The following is a 12,627-nucleotide window of genomic DNA, read 5'->3' on the forward strand; positions in this document are numbered from 1 at the left end:
ATATGATATGTAGGTTTTAGAGAGTTTTAGGATCATCATTCGGGGCAAGAATGCAGTGGTCATCCTTCACCCCATTTATCTCTTTGAAAATGATAATTATCTTTTACTTAGTATGAGGACCACTGCAGTGCAGTGTTTCTAGAAAGTTACCAGTTTTAACGCAGGGAGGCTGTCTTTGCCATCTGGGTATGTCTCGCCAGCACATTTCTGTTGCGGTGGCGTGGGTGGGGTATGGTGACCCCAGAACTCGGCGTTGTGCCTGAACGTCCAGCTCTTCCTGTACTGTTGGCCCTGTGACTTTGTCCTCAGACCAAGAAACATTATGGTCATTGCCTCATGGTTTTAAAAATCTTTATTTGGGCCACATTGGTTAGAAGATAAATATATACAAATAATTAGTACCTCAAAGTCATTTGATCTGAATTAGGCTGTGGTGTTGGAGAAGACTCTTGAGAGTCCCTTGAACTGCAAGGAGATCCAACCAGTCCATTCAGAAGGAAATCAGCCCTGGGATTTCTTTGGAGGGAATGATGCTGAAGCTGAAACTCCAGTACTTTGGCCACCTCATGCAAAGAGTTGACTCATTGGAAAAGACTCTAATGCTGGGAGGGGTTGGGGGCAGGAGGAGAAGGGGATGGCAGAGGATGAGATGGCTGGATGGCATCACTGACTCGATAGATGTGAGTCTGAGTGAACTCCGGGAGGCCTGGCGTGCTACGATTCATGGGGTCGCAAAGAGTCAGACACGACTGAGCGACTGAACTGAACTGAGGCTATAGTTTCAGTCATTCTTAAACAAAATAATTATAATAATATTAATAATAAGGATTTTTTCATGCCAAGGAATATTGTCAGTATCATCCTGAGGTAGGTGTATGACTTATTAAGTGAATTTTAAAAGGTTTTTAATGTATTAGTTTCCAATTTTTTTTTCCCTTTTCACCAAACCTACCCGAGATAATTGTTACTAGCTTCTGATTCTACATATTCTTGGAACACTGCAGATATGATTCTTTAGAAACAGAACAGTGTATACGTTTCACTTTATTCAGTCAAGTCATTCCTTTGATTATTCTGATTAGTTACTGGGATGACAGTATGCAGGATGCTTACAGTGGTCAAAAGTTGGTGAAAAATAAAAGTCAAATGAGGGAAAAACAACACTGTAAATGTCAGTCTCTGTATATATTTCATATTAAAACCCCAGCCAGGTAGAAGCCCAAATGCAAAGACTGGGCTGTATACTGTGTTCATAACCTGCTCCATTAAACAGTGGAGTTCCGAAGCAGGACCAGAGGGAATGTGGTCAGCCTCACTTCTCATGAGCCAAGGTCGTCATGTTTCCACTGCTGAATATTTCAAAACTCTTAGTTCTGGAAGCCTCTGTTCATTTTTAAATAGTAGAGAACATTGAGGCCTTTATAATTACTTCTTAAGGAGGGAATTCAGAAAGTTTAGAATTTAAATTTCAGTACACAGAAACTAAGTTCTCTTGCTTTTCTGTAAAGTGCCCACAGTTTAGAATGTACGCCATCAAGTTTTGCTTCCTGGAAGCAAACCACACCATTGTGTTACCAGATAGAGTAGCTGTCAAATGAACCCCCGTCAAGATGGGATTACTGGTCTACCTCTCTGCCAGCTGGTCTTGTTTACCACAGGAGACCAGAACTGTGTTCCTTGGGCTGAATCTGATTTTTGTGCATCCTGTTTTCACATTTTTAAATATCTGGAAAGATACAAAAAAAAAAAACAGTGAAGTGTCTCATAACACATGAAAACTATATTGAGATGTGTGTTTGTCATTAAATAAAGTTTTAATGAAAAGACCGGCTTTCTCATCCATGTGTGTATTGTCTGTGGCTGCTATAGCATGACCATGGCAGAGTGGAGTAGTTTTAACTGATAAGATGTGGTTTGTGAAGCTGAAAATATTTACTGACTGCTCCTTTGTAGATGTTTGCTAATACTTTTTAAAAATTTATGTACATATGGCTGTGCTGGGTCTTTGGTGCTACGCACGGGCATTCTCTAATTGTGGAGTCAGGGATTTTCACTGTAGTAGCTTCCCTTGTTGCAGAGCCTAGGCTCAGGGTGTGTGGGCTTCAGTAATTCTGGCACATGGGCCTAACTGCTTCTCAGCACGTGGGATCTTCCCAGACCAAGGATCCGACCTGTGTCCCCTGTATCGGCAGGTGGACACTGGACCAGCAGAGAAGTCCTGTTGGTCTTGTTTCAGGAGATGCCCTTGTTTGTGAGCAGAGGCAGTGGAGCGGGATTGTTGCCCTCTTCTCCCGGTGAAATGAGCAAAGAGCAGACTTGCCTCCATGCCGATACGGATCCCATACCTGCTTTTAGGAATTCTTTCTCTTCACCCAGTCCTGACTCTGACCTTCCCTGTCAACCCCACTCTTTATTCCCAGGTCCTTGCAAATAACCAGGAAGGTGTTCGCTAAGGACCTTTGCAGCCAACCAAAAGAGTCACCTCTAGGTTTATCGAGCCATCGTGGGGCGTAGTAGGCCACGTCCTTGTCACACGCACGCTGCCAGTGCTCAGTTACAGTGTAATTTAGGGATGATGAGGGGAAAGTGGTCTCTCTTTATCTGTTAATTCCTTGGAGGAAGTTCTGTTCGGAATGAATAGTCTTGAAATGTGTAATAAAGTTACCTATCAAGACCACTTTTACAGAGAGATTTAAATGTGATAATAAGAATAAAAGAAAATGAAGTGACATTGAGGGCGTCTTCTTTTATAACAGCTCTTGGTCTTGACTGTTAAGCACACTGTAAAATGACTTTTATACATTTATGGATTGAAATGGTTCTGCTGAAATTTTAAGTGTTAACATTGTTCAAACTTCCATTACTACCACCTCGCACCTTGTTACAAAATGGCTTCATGTTTGACATTTTGATCATGCTAGCCCGGGACACGGGACACTTCACGCTGAAGCTCTCCTGTGTGACAGAGGGTTCTAGTTATTTTGACGTCAGTGCCTCTCCGTAGGAAGCCAGCTGATATGTTTGCACATCTGTAAACTCATTGTCACAGAAAGTGTGTTCCAGAGAAGGAGAATGCTTAAGTATTTTAATTGCCTGATTGGTGCAGGTGGAAAATGAAGTCTTTTTTTTTTTCCAATCTCATTGCTTCCTTTGCAGATTTTGTTTTCTTTCTCGACTACAGTCCATAGCCACACCTCATTTTTTTTTTTTATAGTAGCTTTATTGAGATAAAAGTCACAGACCCTTCAGTCCACTCATTTAAAGCACACAGCCTAATGACCATGCACAGGATTGTACACCTGTCATCACAATACATTTCAGGACATATTGTTACACCAAGAAGAAAGCCTAGATGCTTCCAGCCACTGCCTCCCAACCTTGGGCACGCACTGGCCCAGGCAGCCACGAATCTACTTTCTGTGTCCACCCGTTGGCCTCTCCTGGACATTTCATATGAACGGGATCCAACAGCACATGGTCCTCTGTGACTGGCTTCTTTCAAGGAGCGCCACAGTTTCGCGGTACAGCCTCCTGCTCATTGTGTCTTTCTTAAAAGATTTCAAAGACAGGATACTTGTGTGTACAGACATACATTTGAGCATGGTTGGCTCTCCTGGATTTGTCTTTGTAGTCACTGTCATGAGTGGCAGTGCTGTGTCCTCGGGGACACACACACACACACGCACACACCCGTACTCATACCCATAAAGCAAATGCTGGTTCCTCTGACCTTAAAACCTTCTTCAGCTCATCTGTAGGCATATCTGAAGAAAGGCCAGCCTGGGATAGGCTTATATCCAGGATCCTGCATTAGAAAGTGTGGTGTAAATGTCCCCAGTGTCTCAGACGATTTGGAAGGCGCCTCTCCATCGTATTCTCCCTCCTGTCCTTGTCCTCTCTGCTCTGTACAGTGAGAGCAGGGCTGTCCTTGGTTACCGGGCCCGACTGTCTCAGCATCTTCTGGAAGTATTACCTTTGCAGGGAATAGGACCTTTGGGTAGATGGGTAAATGTGGGTTCATCAGTAATTTTGCTTATTTCTTCCCAGAGTTTTGCAGAAGCAGAGAAAGGTGCAGCTTTGTTATTAATGAGTCCTTTGTAATGCTTAGGCTCACTTTTACAAGGCTCACTCGGGAAAGATAACCTGAGGCCCTATTTCCATCCTGATGAACTCCAAGTACTGACCATACCTTTTTAGAAACAAGAACTTGTAAAACAAAAGGAAGAATGGTTCCTTATTATACAAGTGGAGGAGTTCAGAGTTGGACCTCCCTCGGTTCTTTCCTTCTTTCTCCCTTCCCACCACTCCACACCCCATGAGAATCATTTTCCAGTTTGCCAAGAATGGTCCATGGAAACCTGTTCAGCATTGCCAAAGCCAGACAGATTTTGGCTGGGCGCTCATTGGATAGAATTGAAGCTTTGGCTTTCATTTTCATTTCAAGACCTGTCCCCCATTATCATGGAGGATGGAAGGTCTGCTTAAGTTAGAGCTAGCTAATTGCTTCCTTCTTGAAGTTCTAAATGAGTTTTAAAGTGAAATGCATATCTCCTTGTGCTAAGGAGCCAATACACAATAGGCAATTGAGATAGCAAAGACTAATTTAGAAAAGGTTGTTCTGTTCTTTTCTCTCTTTTTTCCTTGCCCCCTTCCCTCCTTCCTTCCCTTCCTTCTCTTTTCTCCCTTCCTCTTTCAGCTCTGCCTTTTGTCCTTCTCCTCCTTTCATTTAACCCTTACAGATACAGTGGGGTTGTGCCTGTGGGCTTTTTGCTCATAATTAAATAAATTATTTATACATTTAACACAATCTTGAATTACTAGGTGATCATCTCAGGCACTCAGAAGGATGAGAGCCCTTGAAAGCAATATCCAAGCATAGATATTCCATAGCACGTCTTACAATCTAAATATTGCTTTTAGTGTAATCGAAGCAGCAAGAGTAGTCACAGCAGTTGATGGACTATTTTTCAAATTGATTTCAAAAATGTATTTAAGGGGATGATCTTCTAGTCTAGATTACCTATTGATTTTTAATATGAAAAGCTCATTATGTAAGCAGTAACTGCATATAAAAACCTAGCAAACCTTTGCATAAATCCTTTAATTGAATTTCCAGAGCCTGTGGTTCTACTTTTTTTTTTAATTAAATCTATTTCTTTTTTTAAGTGTTACTGTGTAATTTGCATGCTGTGAAGAGGCCCTGTCCCAGATAAAGTGCCATTGATCCTTATTAAACCTCACCTCTGGGCTTGCTTAAAACTAACTGGAAAAATTAAAGTGTTCATGCCGCAATGCACTTATAGCTTGTGTGATAGGATTATGGAAAAAATAATAAAACTAATTTCCAGGAGAGAATTTATAATGTGAGATTTTATTTTTTTCAATTTGATAATTAATAGTGAAATCATATCATATATATAAATCATATTGTAGCCTATAAACGGAAATGGCAATTAGGAAAGATAATATATACTTGATGTAAAACCATCATGTTACGTGAGAATAATCTCTTGGTACTTTAATTTTTTAATTGTAGAAGGAATGGATTATGAATTCAAGTCAAACACATTAAAAATGGTGGGTTTCCTTTGAAAACTCTGATTCTTTTACTATGCACTATATTAGTAGGTGTTTAATTTTAATGTGAGGAAGTATAAAAGATACAGAGAAAGATATTCTGGTTATGTTCATGCTTAAATGTATGTATCAGAATTACCAGGGGAAAGAAAAATATAAAAGCTGCAATAGGTTTTTCTATTTTTTAATACCCAACATTTGTTATTTTAAAAGCAATAAAATCCCCTAAAGAAATATTCATAATCAATAAGAACACAAAATATGGAATATATTAACTGAGTTATAAAAATGTTCGTAGTACAGCACAAAATGAAAAACACAGCAAGTTATGTACGGTTTAAAATGTAATCAATTTTGAGGTTGTATACAAGGATATAAATGATAAACACAAGTAGTAGCATTTTTAGTAAAGGCTGTTACAAAATACTGTATTTATGGCCTATTCCATTCTTTTTATAGCTCATTAATGTGGAAAACAAACACAGTGTATCCATCTTCTCAGACAGCTTAAAATTCCCTTAAATGATATTTTTAAATGGAAATACTGAGCTCATTTGATCCGTTTCTTCTATGAGGACGTGTTAGTTTGAACAGCCTGGTGTACCCAGGATCCTTTTTGGGACTCTGAAATAGGAAAGATGTTGATCATGTTGCATCGCCCGCCATCCACGGAAGGGGGCCACGTCTACCACTGTTACAGTGGTTGGGCAGCGTCCCCCTCCTCTGGAAGGGCTGTGTACCTGCCCCCCACACACACACCCACACCCTCCCCTCCCAGGAAGAACCTTCATACCCTGGGATTCTGCCTTCATTCTTCGGGCCACGAGGGGGCTGTTGAGTTACCGGTCCACGGCACTAGCTGGCGGGGGAGAGTTGTAAGGCTGGTTCCAGAGGTGTTGGACTTCCTGTGGTACTTATGAATATGCATAGAGTGCATACTCAGCAATCTAGCAGTTCAAACTAGACAGCTGGTTGTGCTGGTAGGCTGTTTTTGTTTTTTTTCCTCCTCCCCCTCTCTCCTTCCCTTGGCCAAGCGCTTTCTGGGTAAGCTGAATCTGTAATGTAATTTCATTAGCTTATTTCCAGTATTTCATTTGGTTTTGATGTTTCCGTCCTGGCCTCTGTTTTTCCTCCCATTTTTGTAATCTGTAGAAGTCACTGGTCTGTTAGGATCAATGGAGCATCTTTTCATGGCTGTAGGAGTCACAAACTTGGATATCCAGCCTCCTTACAACATAAGTAGGGTTTAGTGATGCTCTGTTTATTTTCCATATGGAGTGTTTGTAAAAGAAAGGAAAAAGTGTCTCGGTAAGAAGGGCAGAGCTTTGGAATTGTTTCCCTTCTCTCTGGACTAACATACAGTCCAGCACCGTAGAACTCCATCTGTAGGTCCATCCACCCACCCACCCAGGACCTACTGAGTATCTCCTATGGGTCAGGCATTGCTTCGGACATTATGGATATGAATTTGAATTTGGATCAGTCATTCCCGTCAAGATCTCACTACTTAGTGGGGAAGTGAAAGACATTTTCCAATGACTTTAACCTAACTCAGCATTGAGTTATACAGACCTAACTCAGTCTTGGGTTTATTTAACTACGGGTTATAAAATTCATCATGATGTTGAATTTGTTCTTTCTTTTTTTTTTTACTTATGAATAGTTTATTTGGAATTTTTATAAAACTAGTACTGTTGGTGGTAAATGCCATGCTACTAAATACTGTGAAGAGTATGGTTTTAGAATTATGTCTCTTTGTGGCATCTTCATGTAAAAGAAGATACTTTATATAGTAAGAACAGACATAAGATACATCCCAGTCTCCAGAATAGATTGGCAATGGTCTGGTGGCCCCAAAGAATTATGTGGCCGTTGGGAGAGCTGACACAGAAGTCCATTTGTAGAGTGTGATCAGTCCTTCGCATGGTGAGGGCAGGGCCAGGGCAGCAAATAAAGCGACATAAATATCTGGCCCCGGAGCTTGGGCAGTGGCCAGAGGCAGGATTTAGAGTTCCCAGAGCCAAGACTCAAGACCCCACGGCAGGGGTAAAAGCCAGGCCAACTATCAGCAGACCACCCCGCATGCATAGAGGGCTCCAGTAATGCTGATGCAGTGGTACCCCGATCGCTGCCCCTTCCTGCAGACAGTAGAGCCAACAGCAGACAAAAGCGAGCATCTGAGAGACGAGAACCCGGGCAAAGGGGCATGGTTCTCTTGGCTTCAGAGCCCAGAACCCATGAGGGTTCATGGCCTCGCCTGAGCTGATAGAAGCAGTGTTATCTTCTTTGAGGCAAAGTGATGGATTACAGAATCGAGCTCCATCTTGTAGAGGACAGTTGATTGGCAGAGAACCAGTTTACTTTCTGGAACACCTTGTCCAGAATGGTAGCCACTGAGGGCCTGAGAGTTAAATGTTTAGAAGAGAGTAAAACATTTAAAAGACGCTTACTCCTTGGAAGAAAAGTTATGAGCAACCTAGACAGCATATTAAAAAGCCTTGCCAACAGAGGTCCATCTAGTCAAGGCTGTGGTTTTTCCAGTACTCATGTATGGATGTGAGAGTTGAACCATAAAGAAAGCTGAGTGCTGAAGAATTGATACTTTTGAACTGTGGTGTTGGAGAAGACTCTTGAGAGTCCCTTGGACTGCAAGGAGATTCAACCAGTCCATCCTAAAGGAAATCAGTCCTGAATATTCATTGGAAGGACTGATGTTGAAGCTGAAACTCCAATACTTTGGCCACCTGATGCAAAGAACTGACTCATTGGAAAAGACCCCGATCCTGGGAAAGATTGAAGGCAGGAGGAGAAGGGGACCACAGAGGATGAGATGGTTGGATGGCATCACCAACTCAATGGACATGAGTTTGAGTAAGCTCCAGGAGTTGGTGATGGACAGGGAGGCCTGGTGTGCTGCAGTCCATGGGGTCGCAAAGAGTCTGACACGACTGAGCGACTGAACTGAACTGAAAACATGTGATGCAGAATCTTGGAAGGGGCCCCCGGTTGTGAGGGGCCCTGAAGCTTACTCTTCACTAGCTTCAAGGTTTTGCTGAGGCCAAATTTTTTCAGAGCCAGGTTGGAGATGGTGCTCATCCATGTCAGTGACTGTGTTGTACTACATTTTTTTTTTTCATGCACCCTGATATGAAAGCTCCTTCTCCCATTTTTTATTTGGCTTTAAAGGCACTTCAAAACTACTCTGTGTTCATGCATGTCTCCTTCAGTGAGCGAGACTGGACCCCAGGAAGACTACCTCTGTTTTCGGGCAAGTCCTCCATCTCCAAAAGCACTCTCTGACATGGGAGACTTTGAAAATGCTTTCCTTTCTCCCCTCATCTGGGTATTTTTTTTCCAGTAGTTTCTTAATGGTCTTTAGTGAAGGAAGTAAGTGACACTGATCAGTGAAGGTGGACAGTAAGATTTATAATGTATTTGTGCTAGCTGATTGCCAACAGAACCGGCCTCTCCCAGCGGTGCTGTACGCAGACTCAGAAAATCAATAGGGATTAACCTCTGACCCCCTTCACATACTTATACTGTGGGCTGCATTGCTTACCAATATTTCATCTGCTTCACTTAGCTGCTGTTACTTACTCAATAATGTGTGGCCGATCTCACAAGATACTAATTAATTTTTTAAAATGCAGCATCACTTGAAGCTGTGATAGAATATCACACCTTTGGAAATCAAGGCCCTTTTGGTTTATTTATTAAATCACATAATTAGCCTTAATTAACAACAACAATAGCAACACTGGGAGGAGAGAGCTAAAACTCGAGAGTTTGCTTGGCTCACAACTCCATCCACGTTGCAGTTAACCCGGGGGGTCCTCTGTGCCTCTCACGGGGCAAGTGTCCCCTGGTGCCTCAGCTGGAACATGGGCCCCTTCTCAGGAAAATCGCAAATCTCACCTTGTAGATGCACTTTTTCTTTTCTATTAAGGGGACATTTTATGGATACATTGGTAATGTGATAACTTGCCACAAAATGAACCCAATGCATCGTTTTTTAAGGACTCAAAATTAACTTTCATATGCCGTCCATTTGCAAAAGTATGCAAGAGTTTGTGTGAATGGGATGTTTGATTGACCTGCCCTCAATTATTATTACTGCACAGGATGCGAAGAGCCCAGTTTGCAGCAATGCACTTTTTCCACCCTTTCCCTTTAAGCTTTGGCATATATTAACAGTGCTCTACATTCGTCTTCAAAATGGAAATTGTTGTAGATCTCCTTCATCCAAATCCCTTTTGTTCGTGGATTTTTTTTTTTTTTTTTCCGCAAATATACCTATTCCCCAGAGTTTACTTACAGTTTCCTATTGATCCGGCAGCTGGTATTTGAATTGGTCGATGTACTCTGTAACTTGTTTAAGATACCCTACCTGAGCTATTAGTTTAAATAATGTATTCATAAATTGATTAATCATTACAGTAAGACTTATTAGCTGCATTTATATCTGTGTGTTTTCCACAATTGACTTGTAGTCTAATAATCACGCATACTTAAGCAGAAGTTAGGCTTTACATTAGAATTTAATAATTATCGAGGTGGAAAGCAAGAGTGTTTGTGTGTAGCAGTTGAGCAGATGCAGGGTTTTAAAGATTGGACTCACTGAGCAGATTGCTACCTGTTTCCCAGGTAATATAGATAACTCTTTCTCCCCTCTACCTCCAGAATGAAATACAGGAAGTGGATCTAATTCTGTCTGCATCAAAGAAGGGATGGAGTTTTCCAAAGCTGTCCCAGGGTCATGGTTCTGGAAGGTGGTTGGGGCCAGAGGGAGGACAATTGGGAGGAATGTTGTCTTTGCAAAGAGTTATCTATGTTACTCCGAAAGCTGCCTCATGGTGGGGCCTGGGGGCCTTTCCGCTGGGTTTTCAGTGGTGGCCACACACCACGAAGTTCACGCACGAGGAAAGACACTCCCGTGCTGATGGCCAGTGAGACTGACAGACCAGTACAGATGGGCAGTGCAGCCAGCTGGGTGAGTCTGCCTGGGAGCCCAGCCTGCCCCATGGAACACGCTGGGGCCAGCGTGGAAAGACCTTCCCTAGGCGAACAAGAAACAGCTCAGCCGCACACAGGGCACACGGCTACACGCACTTTTATTTCTCATTAATGAACAACTTATAAGAGTAGTTTTAGGCTCACAGCAAAAGTGAGCAGCAAGTACAGAGTTCCCTTGTCTCCTGGTCCCCACACACCTCACACACAGCCTCCCCGGGGTTCGCACCTGCAATCAAACTGTGTTTCAGTTAAAACAGCTGAAAGTGAAAGTGTTAGCTGCTCAGTCGTGTCTGACTCTTTGCAAGCCTATGGTCGAGGCTCTTCTATCTATGGGATTCCCCAAGAATGCTGGAGTGGGTTGCCATTCCCTTCTCCAGGGGCTCTTACCCACCCAGAGGTTGACCCTGAGTCTCCCCCATTGCAGGCGCATCCTTTACCATCTGAGCCACCAAGGAAAAACTAAAACAATCGAATGGGATGTCAGATGATGGTTTTGCATCTGGCCTGCCCAGCGCGACGATTTCAGACTCCGCAGGAAGGCCTTTTCGAGGTTCTTCTTGGAGGTCAGGATCCCTCAGTCTTTCCACTTCATCGTCCCTGAGACCCCAAGCTCCTTCCTCCCCACCACTGTGTTTGCCGGGAAGCTCACCGCCTCACTGCATGTCTTTTCTACTTCACCACCTGCCCCAAACTAGTCAATAGCCTGCTAAATTCATCCCCCCTGTGTTCTGGGGTGATGGTGCAGGGAGCGTGCGTTTATTCAGCTGCCCGAACACCCGTTCCCCACCGCAGGAAGATGTCTACTCACAAGTGAGCAGTTGTGCTCCTGACGTGGGGCCCCCCTTGCCCGGGATGCTGGCTCCAGATAAAGGGCAGATTGCTGGGGCTTCTCCGAGGTGCCCTCTCCCCAGCGCGGGGCTCCCTCCATCCGCTACCGAGAGTAAACCTGCTTTCCTCCGTCACTTGTCCCCGAGCTCATCTCTCCAACCGTGTTCAGAGTGTCAGCATGGATCTCGTCTCCATAAAGGCCCAACGGGCTGGCCAGGGAGCCTCAGCAGATGTGTTACTTACAGTGTTTAATTTTCATCCCATAGATGTATTAAACTTCTTGGTGACCTGGGAGCTCGTGTAGCTACCATAAAGAGTTTGCTAAACTTGGAATAGTGGATGTTTTGTTCAGAAACAAAATCCCTTGGTGCCTGCCGCTACCGTCCCAGGGGTGTGTGTGTGTGTGTGCGTGTGTGCGTGTGTGCGTGTGTGCGTGCGTGTGTGTTGGGAAGGGTGGTGTGCTGGTGAATGTTTAACATCCAGCTCTTGGGGAGGGCAACCAGCCCTGATTTTTAGTGTTTGCTGATTACTGCAGGATAAATACTCACACTGTGGCCAACAGGAAGTTAGGAAACAGAGCTGGGATGGAATGTGTGGTCCATACCATTCTATATATATTAAAAAGAGATTATTATGTATTTATATCACACGCATATATATATTTATGTAAAATGTTCACTTTACACAGTGTGAATACACATAAATGACCTCAAGAGCATAGATAATATGTTAAAATTATTAGCATACTAAAAATTATGTAAAAGTTTTAGTAAATTTAGTAAAAAGAAATTTTAAGTTTTTTTAGCAAAAAATGGGATGTGCAGTCCCTTATCATTTCATATATGTTAAAACTGGCGGCTCAGGCAGTAAAGAATCTACCTATAATGCAGGAGACCTGGGTTCGATCCCTGGGTCGGGAAGGTCCCCTGGAGGAAGGAATGGCCACCCACTCCAGTGTTCTTGCCTGGAGAAGCCTATGGACAGAGGAGCCTGGTGGGCTAAGTCCATGGGGTTGCAAAGAGTCATACATGACTGAGCAACCAACATACATATTATACTCATATATATATGTGTGTATATATATATATAAATACGTGTATATATAATCCCACTGTACAGACACATTATACAGATATGCAAATAACAGAGTATAGACAATATGCTAAAAGTATTAGTGTACTAAAAATTACACTAAATTTTCGGTATAAA

General features: G+C 42.9%; 1 protein-coding gene across 8 annotated transcripts in view; it reads left to right on the plus strand.

The window, feature by feature from the left end:
- The window catches only part of WWOX (WW domain containing oxidoreductase), a 930,720-nt gene that overhangs the window by 294,677 nt on the left and 623,416 nt on the right, over positions 1-12,627 (plus strand). The window contains exon 9 of one of the 8 annotated variants that reach the window (XM_005218399.5): positions 1-12,627. This exon is cut by the window's left edge and continues 15,016 nt beyond it; it is cut by the window's right edge and continues 67,033 nt beyond it. The gene's annotated coding sequence lies outside the window, so the exon portion shown is untranslated. 8 annotated transcript variants of the gene reach the window in all.

The sequence above is a fragment of the Bos taurus genome, chromosome 18 (assembly GCF_002263795.3).
Source record: "Bos taurus isolate L1 Dominette 01449 registration number 42190680 breed Hereford chromosome 18, ARS-UCD2.0, whole genome shotgun sequence".
NCBI lineage: Eukaryota > Metazoa > Chordata > Mammalia > Artiodactyla > Bovidae > Bos > Bos taurus.